Below are 23784 nucleotides of genomic sequence, written 5' to 3' on the forward strand. Positions count from 1 at the left end.
ATCCCTCCCCCATTTTGAAAACCTTGGCACAGTACTGCTTCCGTACATACACAACCCTGCTAAGTAGCAATTGACAAATAGTAGCAGGGATACGCCAGTACCAATGCGACATGCAAACCAACCCTTGCGCAACCACAGATGCGTCACATTTACATTGCGGTGCACTGTGGCGCAGGGATAGACAGATGTGTGTTGCATCTGATGGCATTAGGGGGGTGCTTTGCTGGAGCTGAATTTGTGTCGCAGGTGAGATGCAGCTCTAACAATGTCCATGGACCGCCCATACCTAATGTGCTGCGCCACTCCTTACGCCTGCTTGAAGCAGGCGTAAGGTTGCGTCGCAGCGGCCTCTGAAAATTGACTCTGTGAAATCTTGTAGATTTCACTGCATCACTTTTACGAGGCATATCACAAAGGAATGCCCACCCTGCCTACCTTAAAACTGAGGCAGGTTTAATATTGTGCAGGGCCTCACACTGACATTTCACCATAGATGCGTCACATTGTGAATAATTTAAAATGTGCCATCGGTTGTACGCCACTGTTGTGTCACAGAAGTGATGCAACAACAGTGTAAATCTTTTTCAAGGGGCTTGTAAACCTGCCACAATTTATCCACAAAGTAAATCACCCTGTGCCAGCCTAAATCGCAAAGCAGAAAGTGAGAGAATCATCAGATCAACATATGTCATAAACATATTCTGTTGTTCATTTCCCACTCTGCCACGCCATTACATCCCCAACACACCACTGCTCCTACCTGCCCCGTCTGTGGCAATACTTCACACCACTGTTAGCATGCAGAAGATATGAGGAAATCCCTGAAAAGTTCCACAAGCACATATCCCATTTGGTTGTTTTTCTCTCTTCTCACCCATTGACACATTCAGCCAGAGTGCAGAAAACTGCAGTAGCAGAGGTCACTACACCTACTGTGAGGAATCGACAAGGTACAAAGAAAGGCATTACGACCTCACTAGCTGGTAAGTCAAACTAGCCAGGAGATGGTCAAAATGCCTACATTGTCAGGAGACGACAGAGGGACATATAGTGCCCAGCTATGAAAGTCAACCAGAGATGAAAAGTTTGCTTCAGTACAATTGGAGTTGTCAATGGACTTTCACCTTTAGGATATGACATTTGTGAACAGCGAAAGACAAAATATAACAGGTCTTGGCTCATCATAACTTTGTAATTGTGGAAAACAACATGTATTTCACCAACAGTCCCAGACCTGGGAATCCAATCCTGTAATTGAGGGCCACAACTAGTCAAAAGGGTGTCCCCACTATATTGTAATATTGTCTGTAGACCTAATCAAGAAATCCTATTTGCACAAATATGGTAATGATGAAAAAGCAGTGAGATACCAGTCTCAGTAGTATTGACAATACATCACTGTCCCACTTTAAATCTTTCCAATATACAATAAATTGCACAGTCCACACAGCTGGTCATGTACTTCTTACATTGGATGGATTATTTGTTGGGCATCAAAAAAACACGATAGTGGACCTTACCTCTGGATTTGTAGTGATGTAATTGTGATATAGGTTGTATCTAGGTAGTGGGCCCATTCTATATCATATGTGGGATCACTCATGACATTATGTATAACACACTTCTGCAACAGTGGTTCCCACAACTGCTTGTGCTCATCCTTTGTGCCAGAAATTGAGGGCATCACATGTGGCTGCAGAAATGTACAGTTGGAAAACACTTATCATTGTAGGTACAATGAGGTCGTCCCAGAATCAAAGACACACACTGACTTCTGCTACAAGGTTGCATGTGACATCTGTTCAGTGACCGCAGACTGTTCCTGTGCTGGGCCAAGGTAAGTCAACCCTAGAATAATTCTGGCAGAATACTCATTAATTGGGCCTTTCACCTCCACTGTATGTTGTATGTGTTGTACAACAATTGTGTCCTGCATCACAATATGCACACACATGGCATTTGAACACATGGCAGATCAGATCCTGGTGGCAAATGAGAGGATGACACAAAATGTATGCCAAGTGAGTGCAGAATGGACATACAATAGAACAATGTGTCATATGAACTGACCAAAACACAACAGGCTTGCAATTCAATGATAGGATAAATCCCTAGCAAAATATACATGATTAAATCATAATGAAATTGGTATGGCTGAGGCACACACTGATACAAGTTGTGTACCTTTGAGATGGGTGTAGGGGCTGCTAAGGTGAATATTCATGCAGTTACACCAGCAAAATAACTTGGCTGAAGAGCAACACGATAATCCAGTGCAGACGGGAAGCCTCAAAGCTTCTTAGCTTATCCGCAATGTTCATCATAACCAAATAATGTTTTTTGCTTGCCTCCTCTTCTACTGTATTCACATATATAGGTGAGTGTTTGAAATATGAGGTTTGGATGTCTGCTGTACAAGACACCATCCGTTGTCAGCTAAGTAGTACCATGATTTTGGAAATGGAGTATGGGAACAGAGGACACTCAAAGGATGGAAAACTGTGTTCTCTCATTCAAAAATGAGCTGTGTGACCTCATGGGTAGGGAAGCACAAATGAGCAACATCATGTCCCTGACTACTGCACATCTGACACATGAACTCATTTCTGACTTGTCAATAGACATCATTACACTCATGAAAACTGTTAGTCTCAATGGTAAAGGTGAAATCAGTGTCATGCGGAGCAGTCCGGGTCATTTATCACCTTCCTTGAAATATCAGTAACCTTTTCAAACAAGTTTGTCAGTTGATGTGTTATCTTATTGATGTCAGTCCTGCATGGAGGTAACGTCTGGCAGATGCTGCATGTGAGCAGGTGCCCACATGTAAAGTCCATGAGGTAAACATGCTGCACATTGTCCTGGATTATCCGCAAATGGTTATTTAGAATGACATTATGGCTCATAGCTACCATCTGTTGTACTAAAATATAGACATGTATGTCTCATCACAGCTGCTGACAGGATGATATCACTGCAGCGGACACCATCTCGGGGGATGCATGACATCCTGGCTGCATCAGTGAAACTGTCACACACCTGTCCTTCAGGTAATTCTGGCATGAAGTGTGTCACTAGCTTAGATTACTAAGCCATGACAGAGATTGAGATCTCCTTCTGCATGGAATCAACAGTTGTTGTTTACAAAGTGAAATACAAATCTGGAGTTTCACTTGTGCCTGTCTGTAAATTGGTGAAGCAGATCATTGAGAATGTTGTCTCTACCCTCTATAGCTATGTCTACAACATCTATGAGGAGACTGGTTCAGCAGGTTACACCAGGGGGGAACGTGAAGGGACAGAAAGTTGTGGCTGGAGCCAGTGAGTTTGCTAGTATTATGTACATCTCCGTGCTATGGTGTGAGTGGTCATTTGTGGTGGTACTCCAATCAGGTCACATGATCCTCATTTGCTGATGCAAAGTACAGTTAACACAACCCTGGTGTTGCACCACATGTAATACCAGGTCAATCACTAATATGGTTGCAACCTCTGGGTTCCAGATGATGCTGAGGAAGAGGATGACAAACCTATGACCAGTGCTGGCCGACGGGGAATCAGAGGGGAGAATCCCCTGATCCTCCAGGCAGTTATGTTGTCAGTAAGTCATGCTCAAGAGGAGGAGGAAGTTCCGGAGACGTTGACTTTGTGGATGATGATAACTACATGTCCATCCACTCCGTGGATGACAAATCTGATGGCAATGAGAGCTATCTTGCCAGATTGCAAAAATCAGTCACAGCATCACATCCTCTGCCAAGCAACGTTAGTCAGCCTACTCCCAAACAAACAATTCCCTGTCCTCAGCATAGATGAAACCAGCCACCGCTCCCACGCATCCCAACACATCCCAACACAGACATCACTCCCTCACATCCCTCACGTCCAGGACCGACATGGTGGTTCCCATACCCGCTCTTCCCTACACAGGTTACCCCTACTTTCCTCTCCACCATTTATGGGAAGTACCAGCCCTGTTGTGGTGCAAGTATCCTTTGGGCACCATTCTCCTGCCCACTGGCTTCCACCTGCCACCCCCCTGGTGTTGGACCTGCTCATCTCATCCATTGCAGACAACTGCAGAGGGCGCCTGAACCTGGCTGTGGTGGCCAGTGGAAGGAGGACTTCTTCCAAAAGCAGGCAGATGTGAGGCAGGACATTTGTGCCATAGGGACTATCCTGTCAGACATGTCTGAGTCCCTGCAGGACATGGTCCAATTCCCTCAGGTGGTGGACAGGGTGAGCCAAGCTTTGGATAGGATGGATAGAACTTGGCAGGACATGTCCAGGAATATAAGAGACCTGATATCCATCAAAAGGGAAGAGAGTGCAAGACACCATGCCTTGGCCATGAAGATGATGAAGGGCATGCTGAAAGTGATCCAAAGTCTCCCTTCACAGTCAACGCAGGGAGGGGAGCCATCATATCTGCCTGCAGGACAGCACATCCACACACCTGTACAACCTACTGCACAACACCACAGCAAAGGTACACATCCACACCGGCACGCTGAACAGGTACCCCCACCACCTCCACAACCAACATCACCCCCTGTACAATGACTCCCACCACCTCCTCAACCAACATCAACCCCTGTACAGCCACTCCCACCACCTCCCCAACCACCATCAACCTCTGTACAGCCACTCCCACCACCTGCACAACCACCACCAATGCCTGTACAGTTGCTCCCACCACCTGCACAACTATAACCAACCCCTGTACAGCCACTCCCACCACCTGCTCATCTCAACCATGGCAGACACCTGCAGAGGGGGCCTGAACCTGGCTATGGTGGCCAGTGGAAGCAGGACGTCTTCCAAAAGCAGACAGATGTGAGGCAGGACATTCGTGCCATAGGGGCTACCCTGTCAGACATGTCTGAGTCCCTGCAGGACATGGTCCAATTCCCTCAAGTGGTGGACAGGGTGAGCCAAGCTTTGAATAGGATGGATAGAACTTGGCAGGATATGTCCAGGAATATGAGAGACCTGATATCCATCGAAAGGGAAGAGAGTGCAAGACACCATGCTTTGGCCATGAAGATGATGGAGGGCATGCTGAAAGTGATCCAAAGTCTACCTTCACAGTCAACGCAGGGAGGGGAGCCATCATATCTGCCTGCAGGACAGCACATCCGCACACCTGTACAACCTACTGCACAGCACCACAGCAAAGGTACACATCCACACCGGCACCCTGAACAGGTACCCCCACCACCTCCACAACCACCATCACCCCCTGTACAGTCACTCCCACCACCTCCTCAACCAACATCAACCCCTGTACAGCCACTCCCACCACCTGCACAACCACCACCAATGCATGTACAGTCACTCCCACCATCTGCACAACCATAATCAACCACTGTACAGTCACTCCCACCACCTGCACAACTACCACCAACCCATGTACAGTCACTCCCATCCCATGCACAACCACCACCAACCCCTGTACAGTCACTCCAACCACCTGCACAACCAGCCCTTGTCCAAGCACAGACACCAAATATGCAGACACCATCTGCCCCTGTACATGTAGCTCACCCTGTACAACACACACATACACTTAGGTGACAAGCTCAACCTGACCCTCACAGTGATCATCACCTCCCAAATTGCAAAGTCACAAGCACGATCGCCAGTGACATTCATGTGGTCAATTTTTCTTGGGTTCTTACGTGTATGGTAAAAATAAAGATCTACAAAAGTAAGATTCTGTTGTGTATCATGTCCTGTCTAATGATGTACGTATGTGTGTGTGTGTGTGTGTGTTTGTGTGTGTAAGACACTGTTACAAGTGTAACCCGTCACTGCAATAAGCTATTATGTGCATAGCAGATGACTCACAAAATATGTGTCCATATTCTGAACCAGACATTCAAAATGAAGTAAAACAAGTTAAAGTACGCAGAATTCCTCAAAGATAGTTATGTATGGACAGAAAACAACCATCCGTTTGGTAGAGAGAAAGGAAAACAAATGATGATCTTGCAGATGGAGAAGGGAACTTGGATTGGGGTGGGGCAACAAAAATATAATACGTCAGGGAGCTTCAGGGAAACCAGTCTATTTACAAGGGGTAAATTAAATATTTGTCCAAACAAACGTCTCATTCAAAAAGTCAAGTGTCCTTCTTGTCATCCTCCAGGACCACAATGTCCAGATCTTCAGAGTCCGATGCAGGCACACGGCTGGCTGGTGCAGGAACAGTCACCACATGGGATTGTGACTCACAAGGAGTACAGGGGGAAACAGTCTGGGGCAAAGGACAGGGGGAGACATTGACGGTGGTATGGGAAGGGATTTGGGAGACAACAGACAACATGTCTGTGGCCATGGAATTGACGCTGGTGGTGAGGTTGTCCAGAGATTGGACAATGTCCTCTCGCATTGTGAGTATCTCCAGACACACTTGTATCATGATAAGAGAAAACATGTCTGTTTGACCCTCACATATCCAACTCAAGTCCCCTGGCACAGCCACAGGAGGAAATACAATGGGAAGGGTCTGAGGGAGACAGGAGGGATGTGGTGCCTCAGGTCCGATCAAATGTTGCGTTCAAGTTGGTGGCTAGGAGGAGGGGGACAGGTTGCAGGGGATGCAGCTGGAGCCCCCGATGGCATGGGGGACTCTGGAGGTAGGAAGGGGCTGATGACAGGCCCAGATTAAGTGTTGGCCTGCCCCGGGGACACCTCTTTAGGAGCCACTGGTGAAGAGTTTGGGGGAGAGTGGCTCTCCACCACATTATGGTCAGAGATGTCGGGTCTTTCCCCCACCTTCAATGTCCACAGGCTCCACCCAGGCACATAGCACCAGAGTGGTGTTCTTTCTCAGTCCAGGTGGGCGCAATCCCCTTGCCTCCTGATATTGAGGGTCCCTAGTCATCCTCTTCTTCCTCCCTGCTGGGAAGAGGCTGTAGCTGCCGGTGCACTGATGGCCTCCTGCTCTGGACCTGTTCCTGCAGTTCTTTGCTTTCACAAGCTGTGCCTGCTTTAATTTAAGCAAAATCCTGATGTGGTGGTTGTTTCATGCAGGACGAGACACATACACAGATGAGCCAAGGTCAGACTTTGTTTTCCTCCGATCACACTTAACAGTTGTCAGTGTTTATGAACTTACATTACATGTATGTTCACTGTCATTTACTGATATGAATCTGACATGGACATCTCACGTGTATTTTTGTGGCTTATGCAACTGTATTGGCCAACCCTCAACCTTGGAATTCTTGTGATCTGTGTGTCTTGTCACTGCTACATGAGCCAGTTCCAAAACCAGTCCAACAAAGGAGAACATGAAAAGTCCAGATTTAATTGAATTTGGCCATTGATATGGAGTTGCAGCTATTTAACGTCTGGACAAGTGTCTTCTGATTTGTAGCATTGTATGGGACAAGACAAATGCTGAATGTGGGTCACACATCCACATAGGGTCTGGGCTACTTCTACATTGTGAGTCTAGCCTTTTGCCGTCCACACACATAATCTGACAATTCAGTGCCACATATTGGCTTTGATGACTTAAAAGGTAGTGCAGTACACCTGTGAACAGTGGTGGGTCGTTGTGACAGCTACCTGTACATGTGAAATGTCATACGGGCCACTGAGGGTGAGACGTCTGTCAGTGGACACACCGTGCAAATTTCGGAACACTTAAGAGTGATACAAGGATATCAAAGTCTGTCTTGACTCCATGGCACATGATGATCTGTCTCAATGGGACCCAAACTCTACAAATGCAAAGCAAGTCACAGCATCCAATACCCTTTGGCCTGTCATGTGCACACTGGACAATGTCTGTACCATTGCTCATCCAATGCACACATCAGTTCTGATTTCCTTGGTTCATTGGTAGTGGTGCTGGCAGAGCAGACCTCAATATGAATGCACAAGTGTGGCGCATTTACCCAGTTGTCATGATGAAACTACAATTCCCAAAATGCACTCTGCCCTGTACAGTCCATATGCCACAGTGTGCCTTTTTAATCTTGGTGACTGCTGCATGGAAATGGAATTGGTGAATGGAGGCATGGGGCACACAATGGTACAGCACTGTTTCACTCACATCATACTCCCAGACACATATTGCATATGAGGCACTTACCAGGTCTTACAGCTGAGCATGGAGTGTTGGCCAAGCTGCTCGCAGGACCCTCCGAGGAGAGGCGAGGATGATGCACATGGTGCTGGGAAGACAGGCCCATCAGCTCCGTAGCCTTGTGGAGGGACCAGCGTTTTAGGTCCTCCTAGCACCTGCGTCATGCCCTAGCACTCCTGGTGCAGAATCCCACTGCACTGCAGCGCTCACCGATGTAGGCCCATAGCCTGGCCCGTGCTGCAGTGCTCAGCTGGTACTCAGGGTCCCCAAATAGCTGAGGAAATTTGTCCAGCACCCCCTCTACCAAGAAGTCTAATTTCCTTTCTGTGAAAAGGGGGTGCTCTCTCTTCATACTCCTCAGCCATTTTGGGGGAAATAAGTGAGTTGAGAGCAGCAGGATGTCAGAGGATCTGATCAGTGATAGAGGATGGCTCAGAATGAACACAAAATGGCTGCCAACTTCTTCATGTGATCAATTTCCTGTCTCCCACTTCCTGTATAACATTGCCTGAATGAAATAATGTGTTCCGGTTTATTTTCTGAGGTTACGGCCTGAAAACGTAGTTTCCGGTCTCGGAGCGTCGGGTACCCATATGATATTACCATTCAATACTGGAAATAAAAATGTTTTGCCGTAACCTCCGAAAATAACCTGGAACACATAATTTCATACAGGAAATGTTTTACAGGAAGAGGGAGGCAGGAAATACATCACAGGAAATAGTTGGCAGCCATTTTGTATTCATCCTGATCCATCCACACTCACTAATCAAATCCACTGCAATCCTGCTGTTCTGTTGTAGAGAAAACTGAAATGACAGTGCAGGTGAGAATGATTAATATGTAACAAAAGGGGAACAGACCCTTTAATGACATTTCTGCACGGACAGGGGGGCTGACACATCATCAAACCCCAGTTTCATTTTCTCCTACTTTGCATAATGGTACATGTAGTCCATATTGAGTGCTCATTACCAGAGTTCTTCGATGTGTTACGTAACATTGGGGTGGACCAGTGTGGATATATCACAGACACATGGGTGCAGATTTACAAGCCCCGTATGCCACAATAGCTCCACTGTTGCATCATTTTTGTGATGCAGCGGTGGCGCAAAGCCAGTGCCATGCTGTGGGGTATTTACAAAGTGACTCATCTGGGAGATGTGACACGTTGTAATGCCCTGCACCACATGTGGGTGTTCCGACGCAGGGGTTGGGCATTCGCAGGAATGCCTCCTAAAAGTGGCTGAGTGAAATCTACAAGATTTCACTCAGTCACTTTTATGGCCATGCAGCGTCAAAACCCTGTGCCTGCTTGAAGCAAGAGTAAGGATTGACGCTGCATGGTAGGCATAGGGTCACCCCTAGCCCTGCTGGAACTGCGCCGCGCTTGCAACAGAACTCCAGCAATGCATCACCTTTACGGCAGCAGATGTGTCACGCATCTTTCTATTATTGCCCCATGGTGCGCCGCATGCTGATATGCAGGGTTGCGCCAGTCATTGTAAATGTGCCCCATTGGTGCCTGATTGACCCATGACATCATCACTCACGTTCTGGGCCCATTATCTGTGGGGGAGTCAAATCTGTTGAGGTCACAGGACTGAGTATGCAATGGTTATGGCCTTTTGTGATTAAGTGACCCATCCTCATGAGGTCCAGGTAGGTCTCAGGACATGTATTGTTTGTCATCAGCATGAATTGTTGTTTTTAGGGACATCCATTACACACAATCAATCATTCAAAGCATTTATATAGCGCACTACTCACCCAGAGGGTCTCAAGGCGCTAGGGGAGGGGGGTCCGCTACTGCTCGAACAGCCAGGTCTTGAGCTGCTTCCTGAAGGCAAGGTTGTCCTGGGTCAGGCGGAGGTGTGTCAGGAGGGAGTTCCAGGTCTTGGCGGCCAGGTAGGAGAAGGACCTTCCTCCTGTGGTGGCTCTTCAGATGCAGGGGACGACGGCGAGGGCGTGGCCGGTCGATCGAAGCTGGCGTGTGGGAGCGTAGAAGTTGAGGCGGCTGTTGAGGTATCCTGGGCCTTGGTTGTGTAGGGCTTTGTGTGCATGGGTGAGGAGACGGAAGGTGATTCTCTTGTTGACCGGGAGCCAGTGCAGATCTCTCAGGTGTCCGGAGATGTGGCTGCGACGGGGGATGTCCAGGATGAGTCATACTGAAGTGTTCTGAATCAGCTGGAGTCTCTTCTGGAGTTTGGCGGTGGTTCCGGCGTAGAGCGAGTTGCCGTAGTCCAGACGGCTGGTGACGAGGGCCTGGGTGACCGTCTTCCTGGTCTCGGTGGGGATCCACCGGAAGATCTTACCTAGCATGCGCAGGATGTTGAAGCACGACGAGGAGACGGCGTTGACTTGTCTGGCCATGGAGAGGTAGGAGTCCAGGATGAAGCCCAGGTTGCGTGCGTGGTCTGTCGGTTTGGGTGCGCTGCCCAGAGCGGGGGGCCACCAGGAGTCGTCCCAGGCGGAGGGTGAAGATCCCAGGATGAGGACTTCCGTCTTGTCCGAGTTCAGTTTCAGGCGGCTGTTCATCATCCACTTGACTACGTCTGTCATCCCTTCGTGTAGGTTGGCTCTGGCGGGGTTGTTGGTGAGGGAGAGGATCAGCTGGGTGTCGTCGGCGTAGGTGATGATGTTGAGGTTGTGTTGGCGTGCGATGGCTGCGAGGGGGCTCATGTAGACGTTGAAGAGGGTTGGGCTGAGTGAGGAGCCTTGAGGAATGCCGCAGATGACTTCGGTGGCTTCTGATCTGAACGGGGGAGGCGGACTCTCTGTGTCCTTTCGGCGAGGAACGAGATGATCCATTCCAGTGCCTTCTCCTGGATTCCGACGTTGCTGAGGTGCCGCACTAGGGTACGGTGGCAGACGGTGTCGAAGGCCGCAGAGAGGTCTAGGAGGATGAGGGCCGCTGTTTCTCCGTTGTCCAGCAGGGCTCGGATGTCATCGGTGGCTGCGATCAGGGTGGTCTCGGTGCTGTTGTTGGCCCGGAAGCCAGACTGCGGGAGGTCGAGGGATCCGTTCATCTCGAGAAAGGTGGCCAGCTGCTTGTTGGCGGTCTTCTTGATGACTTTTGCAGGAAACGGGAGTAGCGAGATGGGGCGGTAGTTCATGAGGTCGGTGGGGTCGGCTGATGGCTTTTGTAGTAGAGCGGTGAGTTCGGCGTGCTTCCATCTCTCCGGGAAGGTAGCGGTGTCGAAGGAGGTGTTGATGATGTCCCGCAGGTGGGATGCGATGACAGCGTCGGCCTTGTTGAAGACGTGGTGAGGGCAGGGGTCGGCCGGAGATCCGGAGTGGATGGAGTTCATCGGTGCTGATCGGGGTCCAGGCGCGGAGGGTGGTGGTGGGGGCGGTGGTTCAGTCGTGGCGTGCGTTGGTTGAGTGCTGGAGCTGTTGTGTATGTCCGTGATCTTGTTGTGGAATTAGGAGGCGAGGGAGTTGCAGAGGTCTTGCGAAGGGGTGATGTCGTTGTTTCCGGTGTTGGGGTTGGAGAGCTCTTTAACGATGTTGAAGAGTTCCTTGCTGTTGTGTGCGTTGTTGTCCAGTCGTTCCTTGAATGCAGTTTTCTTGGTGGCGTGGATCAGTTGGTGGTGTTTTCGGGTGGCGAGCTTGAGGGAAGTCATGTTGTTCGGTGTTGGGTCTCTGCGCCAGGCTTTCTCGAGTGCTCGGCAGTTCTTCTTGGAGCTCTTGAGTTCGTCGGTGAACCATGGGGCTTTCTTGCTGCCGGGTCTGCTGGGCGGGGTCTTCAAAGGGGTGAGGTCGTCTGCGCAGTTGCTGATCCACTTTCCACTTCGCGAGGTTGGTGGCTGCCTGGCTGTTCATGCTCAGCGAAGTCGCGAGCTGGTCGGCTGTGATCTTGTTCCAGTTTTTGCATGCAACCTGTTGCTGGTGATGGTGGATCGTGGTCCTACTGAAGCTGAAGTGGACGCAGCTGTGGTCTGTCCAGTGGAGTCCGGTGGCGTGGCTGATGGCGATGTCCTTGCTGGATGAGAAGACGGGGTCGAGTGTGTGTCCGGCGTAGTGGGTGGGGGTGGTCACCAGCTGCTTAAGACCGAGGTTGGTGAGGTTGTCCAGCAGGGTGGTGGTGTTGCGGTCGTTGTTGTTCTCCAGGTGGAAGTTGAGGTCCCCGAGGAGGATGTAGTCAGCGGATGGGAGGGCGTGCGGGCTGATGAAGTCGGTGATGTCTTCGCTGAATTGTGTGCGTGGTCCCGGGGGTCTGTAGATGAGGGTGCCTCTGAGGGTGGTCTTGGGGTTGATGTGGATCTGGAAGTGAAGGTGTTCGGCGGGTGCGAGGGTGTTGTCGGTGTTGGTCGTGTTGCGGATGGTGTTCCTGTGGATGATGGCGATGCCTCCTCCTGTATGGTTGACGCGGTCCCTCCGGATGATCTTGTAGCCGTCCGGGATGGCGATGGCGATGTCGGGCGCTGAGGAGGCGTTCATCCAGGTTTGCGTGAGGAAGGCGACGTCTGGGGCTCTGGTGTCGAGCAGGTTCCAGAGCTCGACGGCGTGTCTGTGGATGGAGCGGGTGTTGAGCAGGATGCACTTGAGGTGGTTGCTGCTGGTGTTCGGCTTGGTCCGTGCTGGTGTAGTGCAGATCCGGGTGCAGGTGAACTTGCAGGAGTGGCAGCAGAAGGGTCCGTGAGTGCGTCTCGGGGTGGCTCAATAGCATCCCGGGATTCGGCCGGCGTTGAGTGCTTAGAGTTCGGTGGTGGCGTAGGTCCGGTGGGTGGGCTGGTGTCTGCGGGAGCCAGGGGTCGTGGCACTGGGCACGGTCCAGGCGCGGATGGGCGCAGACGGGCTTACCTTTGGCGCACCTTCGGCGCTCAATCGGTGCTCCCGCTGCACGCGTCCGCTGCACGGTCGCTCTGGGGGCGTCATAAGAAGGGGGACAGGGCGGGAGCAGGGCGGCCAATGGACCGGTGGTGGGCGGGGCCGCAGGGGGTCAGCGGCAGGAAAAACTGTTGGGCGGGCGGCTCAGCTGTGGCTGGGCTGCTCGGGGGGCAGGGGGGGTGCCGGCGGTCAGGAGCTTGGCAGGCGGGAACACTGGCGTAGGCAGGAGCAGGAAGCGGCAGGAGCAAGGGGGTGACCCGGCCATGTGAGGCATGCTCCACCTTTTGACTACTGTCAGGAGCTGTGATTTACTTGCAGTTAGTGTGGCTTGTAAAGTCATCTCAGGACGGAATTTATTGATACAGTTGTGTCTATCCAAGTTTCATCATTGACAACAGACACCAAACCACATTTTGTCCATGACACTACAGGTTGCTCATGTGAAAAACGTGGCAACGAGCTGTTCACGGACTTGCATGCCCTGAACACGGTTATGTACAATGGCCTGATTTCCCAGATTCAGAGCTAGCCGAGGTTCCAGAGGTATGTGTAAGCCATGCGTTAAAGCAATGTTGTACAAAATACAACAGGCTAAAATGATCTTGCACATGACTTCTGGGAGTACAGCAGCACACCCCCTTTATGGTCCAGACATCTGAATCGTGACTTCAAATGTCCAAAGCTGCGCTCTATCATGGCTCGAGTCCGTATATGTGCCCTATTGCACCTACGCTGAGGTACAGTATTTGCACGCCTGTAAGGGGTGAGGAGATGTGGGGAGAGTGCATACCCAGCATCGACTGAGGAGGGAGGTAAGGGCAGTTGGTTACATTTCCCTCTTTGATTTGCACAGGACATGATCTATACGTTAGTACATGCAGTGTCTGTTGGGCCATGATACTTATTGTACAATGCTTAATATTGGAGGGCATTCAGACATTTCAAGGACACATATAACTCATATTTAGTGCTTGGTACTTACCCAGTAGCCACATGTTGGCAAATTCTGCAACAGCCATCCGCCGGGCAAGAGGTGACATGCGGAATATGAAGCTGTCATGGGTACTGCCGGGGAACACTGCATGCACATTAATGAACCTCCCACTGGCATCACAGACAGCTTGCACATTGATGGAATACCATCGGTGTCTGTTGCAGAAGATGTGTGCAATGTGGCTGGGTGGCTGAAGGGCCACAAGGGTACAATCAATTGCACCCAGCACACGTGGGAATTGTGCACGGAGATAGAAATTTCTTGCTGTCCTTTGTCTCATGACCAGTGTATGTTGAATTTGTATGTAGTTGTGGGCTCTAGCAGTGATGCATCTCAGTACCTGATGCAATCACCACGACTGGCTCACCTGGGAATTGCCCACATGGTCACTGGAGACACTTTGGAAAGACCCAGTGGCAAAGAAATGGAGAGCAGAAAGGATCTTGAGATATGCTGGTATTGCTTGTGAGCAGCATGTACAGAGTTAAGTTCCTGCTCCCACTCACATACCATATCCAAGATGACTTCTGGATGGAAATGGTACCTGGACCTTATATCTTGGTTGGACATTCCAAATAGGTTGATCCACTGTCTGAAGATCCTCTCTGCTCTCCTCCCCCTCCTCAAGTAGTTTTGCCGCATGGCAAGGGGCAGTGCAACAAACACATTCAGTGACATGTTGAAAGGGTTTGTGTGAGTCTGCTCTGCATTAATACATGCTGCAGGGCTAGGATTGGCTGCAGTGTGTCAGCTGTTCCATGGTGGAGGATGGTAGGCACTTGGACAGGTGTTTGCCTTTGGCTATAATGATCAAAAGCCACAGATCGTATCTTCCGGACCGTAATCGGAAATTCTGGTGAGGAATCGGAAAATTCCGACGCTGTGCCAATAATTACGGGTCGGAATCAGAATTTCCGACACAGAGCAGGAAATTCAGGCCTGGATGCGCAAATCCGGCCCCGGTGTGGACGTAAAGTTGGCAGTCGTAAGTCTATTCTGTGAAAACCAAAGGTAGTAAGTTCATTCTGTGAATACCAAAAGTAGTAAGTTCGTTCTGTGAATGCCAAAAGTATTAAGTGGATTCTCTGAATACCAAAATGGTAGTAAGTTTAGGATTTTGTCTTAAGTTCATTCTGTGAATCGGGCCCACAGTAAATTAATGAATCCCTGAAATTGATAATGCATGTCAGTGCAATACCCCGACAAACATCTCACAAGCTACTGGAAGTTCATGATAAAATCCATGACAGAACAGGGCAATGGAAGAGTCACGATTAGAGGACAACACATATATGGTGGGACTGGGCATAGGCAGGCATATTCACTATAAATTATCTGATAAACCAAGGATAATGGAAATAATTTACCATGAGTAATTTGGCCGAACCACACACAATTCCTGGGCAAAAAAGAAATTCACAAACTGTATGTGTCCAAAACTGAGAAACTCGTCATATAGCATATATAGTTCGCTGAAAAAGACAAAGATTAAAGTAATATTAAAGTTAAGTGGGAATTTCACTGACAATTCAATCTTTTAAACACAAAACCACTGAAATTCACCAGTTAAGTCATGCCATGCAGTTTTCTCAACAATATTTTAATTTAAAATGTTGCAGTAATGTTATGAATGATGTCATAGAAGATTGTCATGAGTGATGTAATATATGGGGTTAATTAGCAGTGCATGGCAAGGGCACAAATTACAGTTACCTTAGGGCACGAGTTATAGTTACTTGAGATAACTATAAGTATAACTGGTAAATTTCTATGGTAAGTAAGAGTATAGAAGTTACATTGCTGCTGCACATTTCATCTAACTATAATGTTGCTTTCACCTTTGTATCTTTTAGTGAATATACATGTTTACTATATATGCCATCTACACAAAAATGATTCCAAATCCAGGGCAAATTCAGAGGAGTAATCTCTTGCATACGCAGCTCTAATATAGATAACCTTTTCTCGCACCAAATAGTGAATCACTTAGGATCAGATGGCAGGAGAACATCTCAGTACAAGACAGAGATAAGGAATGGAACGGTAGTTTAATATTTCACAACAAACAAATTGGGACACAGAGGGGTATACTCACAAGAACGTTTGATAACTACCGCAAGAGTAGCATAACGCAACTTTCAACATTGCAGCCTATCGCGGGAAAATAACTCTGTGACAACTTGGAATTCACAACACGGTGGTAGCATGCAATAGTTTGCTAAAACCGCGGCCACTGCCCACTACACAACCACCTCGACGGAGATAAAAAGACAAACCCCAACGCGAAAAAACCTGCGATGGGCTAAAGGGCGATAAGAAAATGGTGATTCAAAGAGCGAGGGCAGCAATACTCACACGCAATGTGGGAAAAAGCACAAGAACAGCATACCAAAAATGCCGCAGAACAAAAGTCATCAACAGCGGCATTCCACAGATGCACCCTGGCCAACTGCAGAGGACAACATGTACACCACAACATCCAAGCACCGTGGAAGAACAGAACTGACAGGCACACCGCATGAAAGAGACCAGTGGCAGACATATCAGAGCCGCTGAAGTAACACACCCACCATGCAGCATATGCAAATAAACAGGAGTGCACCTCGACATTGACAACAACCCCATACAAACAGCAACCCCTCCACAATTGAACACAGGACACAACTAGTTCTGCAAATCTGCACAACCTGGCAAATCACATCTGAAAGCACAGGGAAATGTAACATGACAATGTACACGTACAACCGGTAACCTGCAAATATGTTTTAATTGCACATGCAGTGCAGTTGGACATCTTCTACTGTTGCATGATTGCCATGGATGGGCACAATGTGACGTGCTCATGAGAAGTAGGTGTCAATGTATTCCTATGGGGCATTCCTGCCGCTGCTGTAGTGGGATGTGGGCCACCTGCTCCATCACCAACATCATCAGCCCAATACCTCTGGAACTGGGTTCCACGGGGTCCTGGTGCGTATACAGATGTTGTGCAACACACAACATGCAACGATCATCTTGCACACAATGTCCGGGCTGTACAGGTGTTTCTGACCTGTGCCGTTCAGGCACCTGAAACGTGACTTCAACACACCAAATGTTCATTCAACAATGCCCCTGGTGTGTATGTGGGCCGCATTGTACTGCCTCTGGGCCGGTGTGGCCTGGACGCGAGGGGTGTCATCAACCAAGGGCAGAGTGCATATCCTTGATCGCCTGTGACAGTGCAGGGAGAAAAGAGTCAATACTTGGATCAGCAGGATGTGATTGCAGGTCCAGTGACGCCTGGGCTGGCTGTGTGTGGGGTGAGTGTAAGCCAGCCCTCAGGGAGTAGCTGATGCTGGCAACTACACCAACAGTCTACAAGGGGGATGACTTGAGTCACACAGGGCTAGCGGCCCCGAATGCACAGCGACCAACAGGGGCCCACCGCCACAGGACGCTGATCTGCGGGAGACTGGGGCAGGGTCATTTAGGCAGAGCAGTGCCTCAAATGTGTCATGGCTGCATTCAGCATCTATACACATTCAGCTGGTGTGTGGCTGTGGTGCCATGAAATGTCTGTGCTGGGTGCAGAGGTAGCCCAGGATGACCATAGAGTGGTTTGGTCATTTCTGGTAGGTGGTCGTCTAGTTTGACATGTTGAATGTGGTTTGGTCACGTGTGCATCCCCACAGTTGTGCTTTGCACGTTGGAGACCTTGGGATGTGTGGTGTGTTGATTTGGTACTTACCAATGAGCAGTCCTGTTCCGTATGTGCCATCCTGGAAGCGCTGGTTGATGATGGACTGTTGGAAGATGAAGGAATCATGCATACTACCTGAGTAGTTGGCGATGACATTGGTGAAGAGTCCCCGGTGGTCCACTTTTTCCTGCACATTGATGGTATGTGTGTGCTTTTTGTTGCGGTAGTGGTGTGCAGTATCCGCAGGGGGCACAAGTGGGACATGTTTGCAGTCAATTACCCCCAACATGGCTGGGCATCCGGCTATGCTGTGCAAGCCTTGCTTTGTCTCCAGCTGCTCCTGTACAGTGTTGGGAAAGTGAAGGTACTGGAGTATGAAGCTGAGGATGGCATCCAGGACAGGTGTGATGAACTTTGATAGGGATGGCTGTGAGTCCCCTCCGACTCTGGCAGGTGTTGGGTGTAAGGTAGCAGAGGCCAACAGGTGCAGCACAGCCAACAGCTTTGTCTGCGGAGGGATGTTGGTTCTTCGCTGTGTTGGGATAGTCAGCCTGTGGGCGATGTGGGTCATGATGCGGAGAATGGTTGTCCTTTTGTGCCTGTAGTGGGCAATGCCTTCCTCAGGCGTTAGGTCTGTGAGAGTGGTGGGTTTTTGGTAGGTCCGCTGTCTTACTCTGCGCTACCTCTGTAGTGGTCCCGGGGGCTGGTCCTAGTCCTGGGGTGGTGGCGGTCCTGGGGGTGGTTTCAGTAGGTGTTGTGGCCCTGTTGGGGCTCCAAGCTGCATGGTGAGTAGCTCCATGGCGTTGTTTGTTTTTCAGGTATGGCTGTGTGTTACTCCATTGCCTACTGCATTTAGTCGTTCATCTTTACACCTGCTTGAGGCAGGTGTTAAATGCCTGAGGCTACCGCGGCGTATCTCATGTTTTTGATTCGCTTCACAGATCTGTCAGTTGGTTGTGAAAGTGATGTTGTTTTTTCATGTGTTTCTGCATGGGAACGCCTACACTCATCTCATTAGGGTTAGTTGGTGGTGTTCGCCGTGGTGTTCGGTTTTGGGGCAGTTATCGCGGGAATACTGACGATGTCTGCTGTTTACACCAGCTTGTGAATGGGGTGTTAGTTCTGTCTCCACTTTGATGCATTAAGGTGGGGATAAATCGGAGGTAAGTTGTTATAACGTGGGTTTCCCTGCTGCTCAGCTGGTATGTATGTCATATAGAATGTTGGATGATTGGAATGTTGCTGTGCTGTGAATGTCAGTTGAGTGAGGGCTGAGCAGCAGGACAGCTGCTCCTGATGGGGTTTCCTTTCTATCTTAACCAATTAACTTAAATAAATTAACTTGATCAACCCTACATGAAGTATCCATCTCTCTTTGAGTACAACATTTTGGCGACATTTGGGGACCATTCTGTAAAGAATCAACGCGTGCAACTTAAAGGAAGAAGACTATATAATGAAAACTTCATTGTGACCAAGGAGAGAAGGAAAAGGATAAAGAACCGGTAGCACACAAGTACTGTTGAAGAGGAGAAAAGAAAACTAGAGGTAAAACACTTTAAGTTTGGATGTAAAGTGTGTGTGTAATGCTGGCTGGCAAACAAACCCCATCGGTGACCACTACATCGGTCGCCCTGAAACCAAGATTTGCCAGAGTGAAAAGAGAAAATCTAGTTTAAACTACCAGCAGCAGTGTGGAGTATCACTGTGGTCTGCTTGGTTGCCTGTTTAAAGGTTCTTGGCAAGGCAGAAGAGTTAAGCGCTGTAAATGTTAAAAAAAAAACTTTAGCAAGGAAGAAGAGATTAGCGCTGTTACTGTCAAAAAGGAAAATAAAACTTTGACAAGCCAGAAGAGATTAGCTTTGGCAAGGCAGAAGAGTTAAGCGCTGTAACTGTAAAAAAAAGAGGAAAATGAAACTTTGGCAGGACAGAAGATTTTAGCGCTTAGAGATTGGAAACTTTGACTGGCTTATTGGCATTGCGTGGATATTTTTAAGAAAAAAAAAAGGAAGAAATCGGCACATTGGGTGTAGCGGTGATTTCGAACATTTATTTGAAACTAAACCAAAAGAAGCCTGGCTCGAGCGGAGAGGCGCGTGCCAAAAAAGAACTCACTGTTTGAATCTGTGGAATGGTGCAGTGCGTGGAAGCATCCTTGCGATCCTGAGAGCGGCGCTGCAGGAAGCGGAAGCGGCATAATCGCGTCGCAAAGAAACGTGGCGGACATCTTGGTAAAGGGGTCGCTAAGCAACTGGAAGCAGGAAGAGGAAGCGAGCGTCACACCAGGAAGCGGCAGTAACGTAACAACGCTACGTGGCAGCCATTTTTGGTCAGTATTTTGTTACTAGGCAACCCGTTTTAGCGGAGCAACGCGTCTTGAAGAGACGTCATGTACATCACGTTTCAGTGAAGGAACATCATTTTAATTGGAACCGGGTGAGTTGAGCGGTAACAAGTGCCGAAGTAAGCAACGCGTTTTGGTTGAACAACGCGTCTTGTGGAGACATCGTGTCTCAGTGAAGGAGCACGATTTTGAATCACAACTCGGTGTGTGAAGTAGCAACAAGCAGTGTTTACAAGAAGTCCTATAGGAAGGTGCATGTACAACGTTGTTAAGAGTGCAAGACTTATTTCTTGATTGGAAAAGGGGAAGTACCTTATACGAGGAGTATACTCAAGTGTCTGCCTTTAAAAAATAAACTGCGAGCGTGTAAACAAGGGACAATACCTGTGGTATAACCTGATGATTATCACTGTAGAAGACAACAAAAACTGTAACTGTAATGGAGAACCATAATGTCATTATGCCGCTGCGGACACTTTGATGGGACAATTGTCGCTGAATTTGAAGTACAGTGCAACGCTATGGGTGCTTGAGGATGGGTGTAGTTTGCTGCTGTGTGTGAGTGGAGATCTAGGAGATGTTTCACATTGGGTTTTGTGTGTGAGTGGAGATCTAGGAGCTGTTTCACATTTGGTGTTGTGTGTGAGGTGGTGTCAAGATGCAAAGCCACTCATCAGTTTCACTGGTGTTGTGCATATCGTGGGTTTGTAGTGACTATGTAGTATGTGGTCACTTGGTTATTTGAGGGCATAGCTGTATATGGTCACTCGTTATTTTGCTTTGGTTTTGGTGATTGTTTCACCAAGAGTTGTTCCACAACTGGTGTTGTGTGTGAGTGTATATAGGTGTTAGGTGACTCATTAACTCATGTAGGTGGCTATGTAGTATGTGGTCACATGGTTATTCGAGGGCTGTGCCGTATATGGTTATTTTGTTTTGGTGTTGGTGATTGTTTCACCAAGAGTTGTTCCACAACTGGTGTTGTGTGTGAGTGTGTCTAGATGTTAGGTGACTCATTAACTCATGTTTATGGGGGCTATGTGGTATGTGGTCACATGGTTATTTGAGGGCTATGCTGTATATGGTCACTCATTGGTTATTTTGTTTTGGTGTCGGTGATTGTTTCACCGAGAGTTGTTACACAAGTGGTGTTGTGTGTGAGTGTCACACAACAGGTGTTGTGTGTGAGTGTGTCTAGATGTAAGGTGACTCATTACTCATGTTTGTGGGGGTTATGTGGTATATGGTCACCCCTTGGTTGTGTTGTTTGGGTGTTGATGCTAATTTAGCAAGAGTTGTTCCACAACTAATGTTGTGTGTGAGTGTGTCTGGATGTTAGGCGACTCATTAACTCATGTTTGTGGGGGCTATGTGGTATATGGCCACCCCTTAGTTGTGTTGTTTGGGTGTTGATGCTAATTCACCAAGAGTTGTTCCACAACTAGTGTTGTGTGTGAGTATGTCTGGATGTTAAGCGACTCATTAACTAATGTTTGTGGGGGCTATGTGGTATATGGTCACCCTTTGGTTGTGTTTGTATGGTTGAGTTATGCGAGTACTTGTACTTAGTCTATGGTGTGCGCGTTGTTTCCTGATATTTGTTGTGTTAAGTTTGTTCCTTTGTGTCTTCCTTGTTACACTGGTCTGGCCAACTTGTGTAATTAGTGGCATAAGGATGTAGGATGAAGATAGTTATTCATTTCAGGAAGTAATGCGCAATGCTTCTTCGACTGTAGTGTGCGGGATGTGTTAAAATCTTTATGTTTGCGTTGTCCATTTGTACTTTGGTGCATTGTTTTAATATCATTGACTTTGTGTACTAGAGTGCATTTTATTGACAACTATTTTATTGCTTTTTGCAATTGTACCCATAACGAAGGGAGATATGTTATAACTTGGGTTTCCCTGCTGCTCAGCTGGTATGTATGTCATATAGAATGTTGGATGATTGGAATGTTGCTGTGCTGTGCTGTGAATGTCAGTTGAGTGAGGGCTGAGCAGCAGGACAGCTGCTCCTGATGGGGTTTCCTTTCTATCTTAACCAATTAACTTAAATAAAGTAACTTGATCAACCCTACATGAAGTATCCATCTTCTCTTTGAGTACAACATAAGTCCTTGTGAATATGCCCCAAAGTTTGGAAACTAATGTGGTGACTGCTGAGGCTGTGTAGGAGTGGGTGATAAATTCTGGTTTGCCGGCGGAGTTGTGGAGTTTTGGCGACTCTGCATTACGCTTGTATTACAGATGTTCCTGCTAAACTCCAGCAACCGCTGCATTATGGGATTTTTCTTGTGCGCAGCTCACCATTGGTAAATTGCTGAGCATGAACGAGAATTGGCATGCCCTATTGTGATATTTGGATACTAAGGGCCAGATGTAGGTGGCTAAATACCGGTCGGTAACTCTGAAATTTGCTTTTTTTATGTGCCATGTGGCACACATCCCTGCCCTTAGGACATGTATGTGCGCCACATGTGCACACATGCACATTTCAGGGGTGCAACAGGGTGTCCTTTGGACACCCTGGAACCCTTGAAATACCTCCAGCTATTGACGATTCGGTAATACTGAATCTCTCCACATTCATTCCTATGTGCATCCTAGCCCATAGGAATGAATGGCTAGGTATTCCTTAATAACGAATCGCAATTACTGATTCGTTATTAAGGAATGTTAAGGCATCGCTAATATTTTAGCGTGTTCTTCCTACATTCCATTTAGCGAGTACTTAAAAGTGATTCGGTACTAATCGCTATTAAGGACTCGCTAAATGGAAGTTACCTACATCTGGCCCTAAGAGTGCATCTGGCCCTAAGAGTGCACCGGGCAAGATCTTCTGAATACCAATTGTTGAAACCTTTTGCGGTGAGAAAGTTGCTGCTCAAGTAGAAAATCTAGTTGAGTTGTAGCAAAGAAGAAGCACCCTCTTGCATACCGTATGGTCCTGTTCATGCTGATTATGCAGAATGGAATAAGCCCGGAACTAAAAATCAGTGCGAGCAGATTGACTTGATGATTTCCACCCATTTGCAGAGCTCTGTGGAATCTGGAGTTCTCGTGTAACTCCATGGAATTCTGTGGAGGAAAACCCCTAGGCATGAGAACTGTAAACCCCCGAATTCCAGGCCATGAAGGAGGAGTTAAGTGCTATTTACACCGGCTGTTTCCACTACAGCTTGGGACATGAATTGTAGACGCTGTTGTGGTGACTGCTGGGTGCAGAGGACTACAAGCCTTAGAATTCATGTCACTGAAGGAGGGGCAAATTACTTTTTAGCACAGCAGTTTCCCCTCCAGCATGTAACAAGAAGTAGGAAACTGCTGGGTTGACTACTGCAAGCTGAAGGAGACAGCCCCCAGTATTCCAAGTCCCAAAGGAGAGGCAAAGTGCTATTTAGAGGAGTGGTCGACCCTGCAGCATAGTCCACATGTGGGGTAGCCCCATGGGTGAAGGTCAGGTCAAAAGTGAACCTATCTGTGTCCATCCAAGTCCGGACGAGCCTGGGATGGGCCACTCCGCTTTGGCCCTGGGTTTGTGCATAAGCATCAAAAAACTTATAGGTAACTGTGTTTATATGAGTAGCCCTGCCCAGTGCTGATTTTAAATCTTGGTATTAAAATATGCGGGGCATGGCCAAGATGGCACCTGTGTACATGCTTTCTTCTGGAGATCCGCCACATGCCTGCCAAGATCACTCAAGGGTCCCTCAGGCAGTGAGAACGCTCCTATACACTGGGGATACTCCAAAGCTATAGCAGAGCACCAGCTGTTGTGAAGTGGGCCACTGCAATGGCCTACGGGATGTTTCATGACCCATGGAGATTAG

Source organism: Lissotriton vulgaris, chromosome 3_1 (assembly GCF_964263255.1).
Source record: "Lissotriton vulgaris chromosome 3_1, aLisVul1.2, whole genome shotgun sequence".
NCBI lineage: Eukaryota > Metazoa > Chordata > Amphibia > Caudata > Salamandridae > Lissotriton > Lissotriton vulgaris.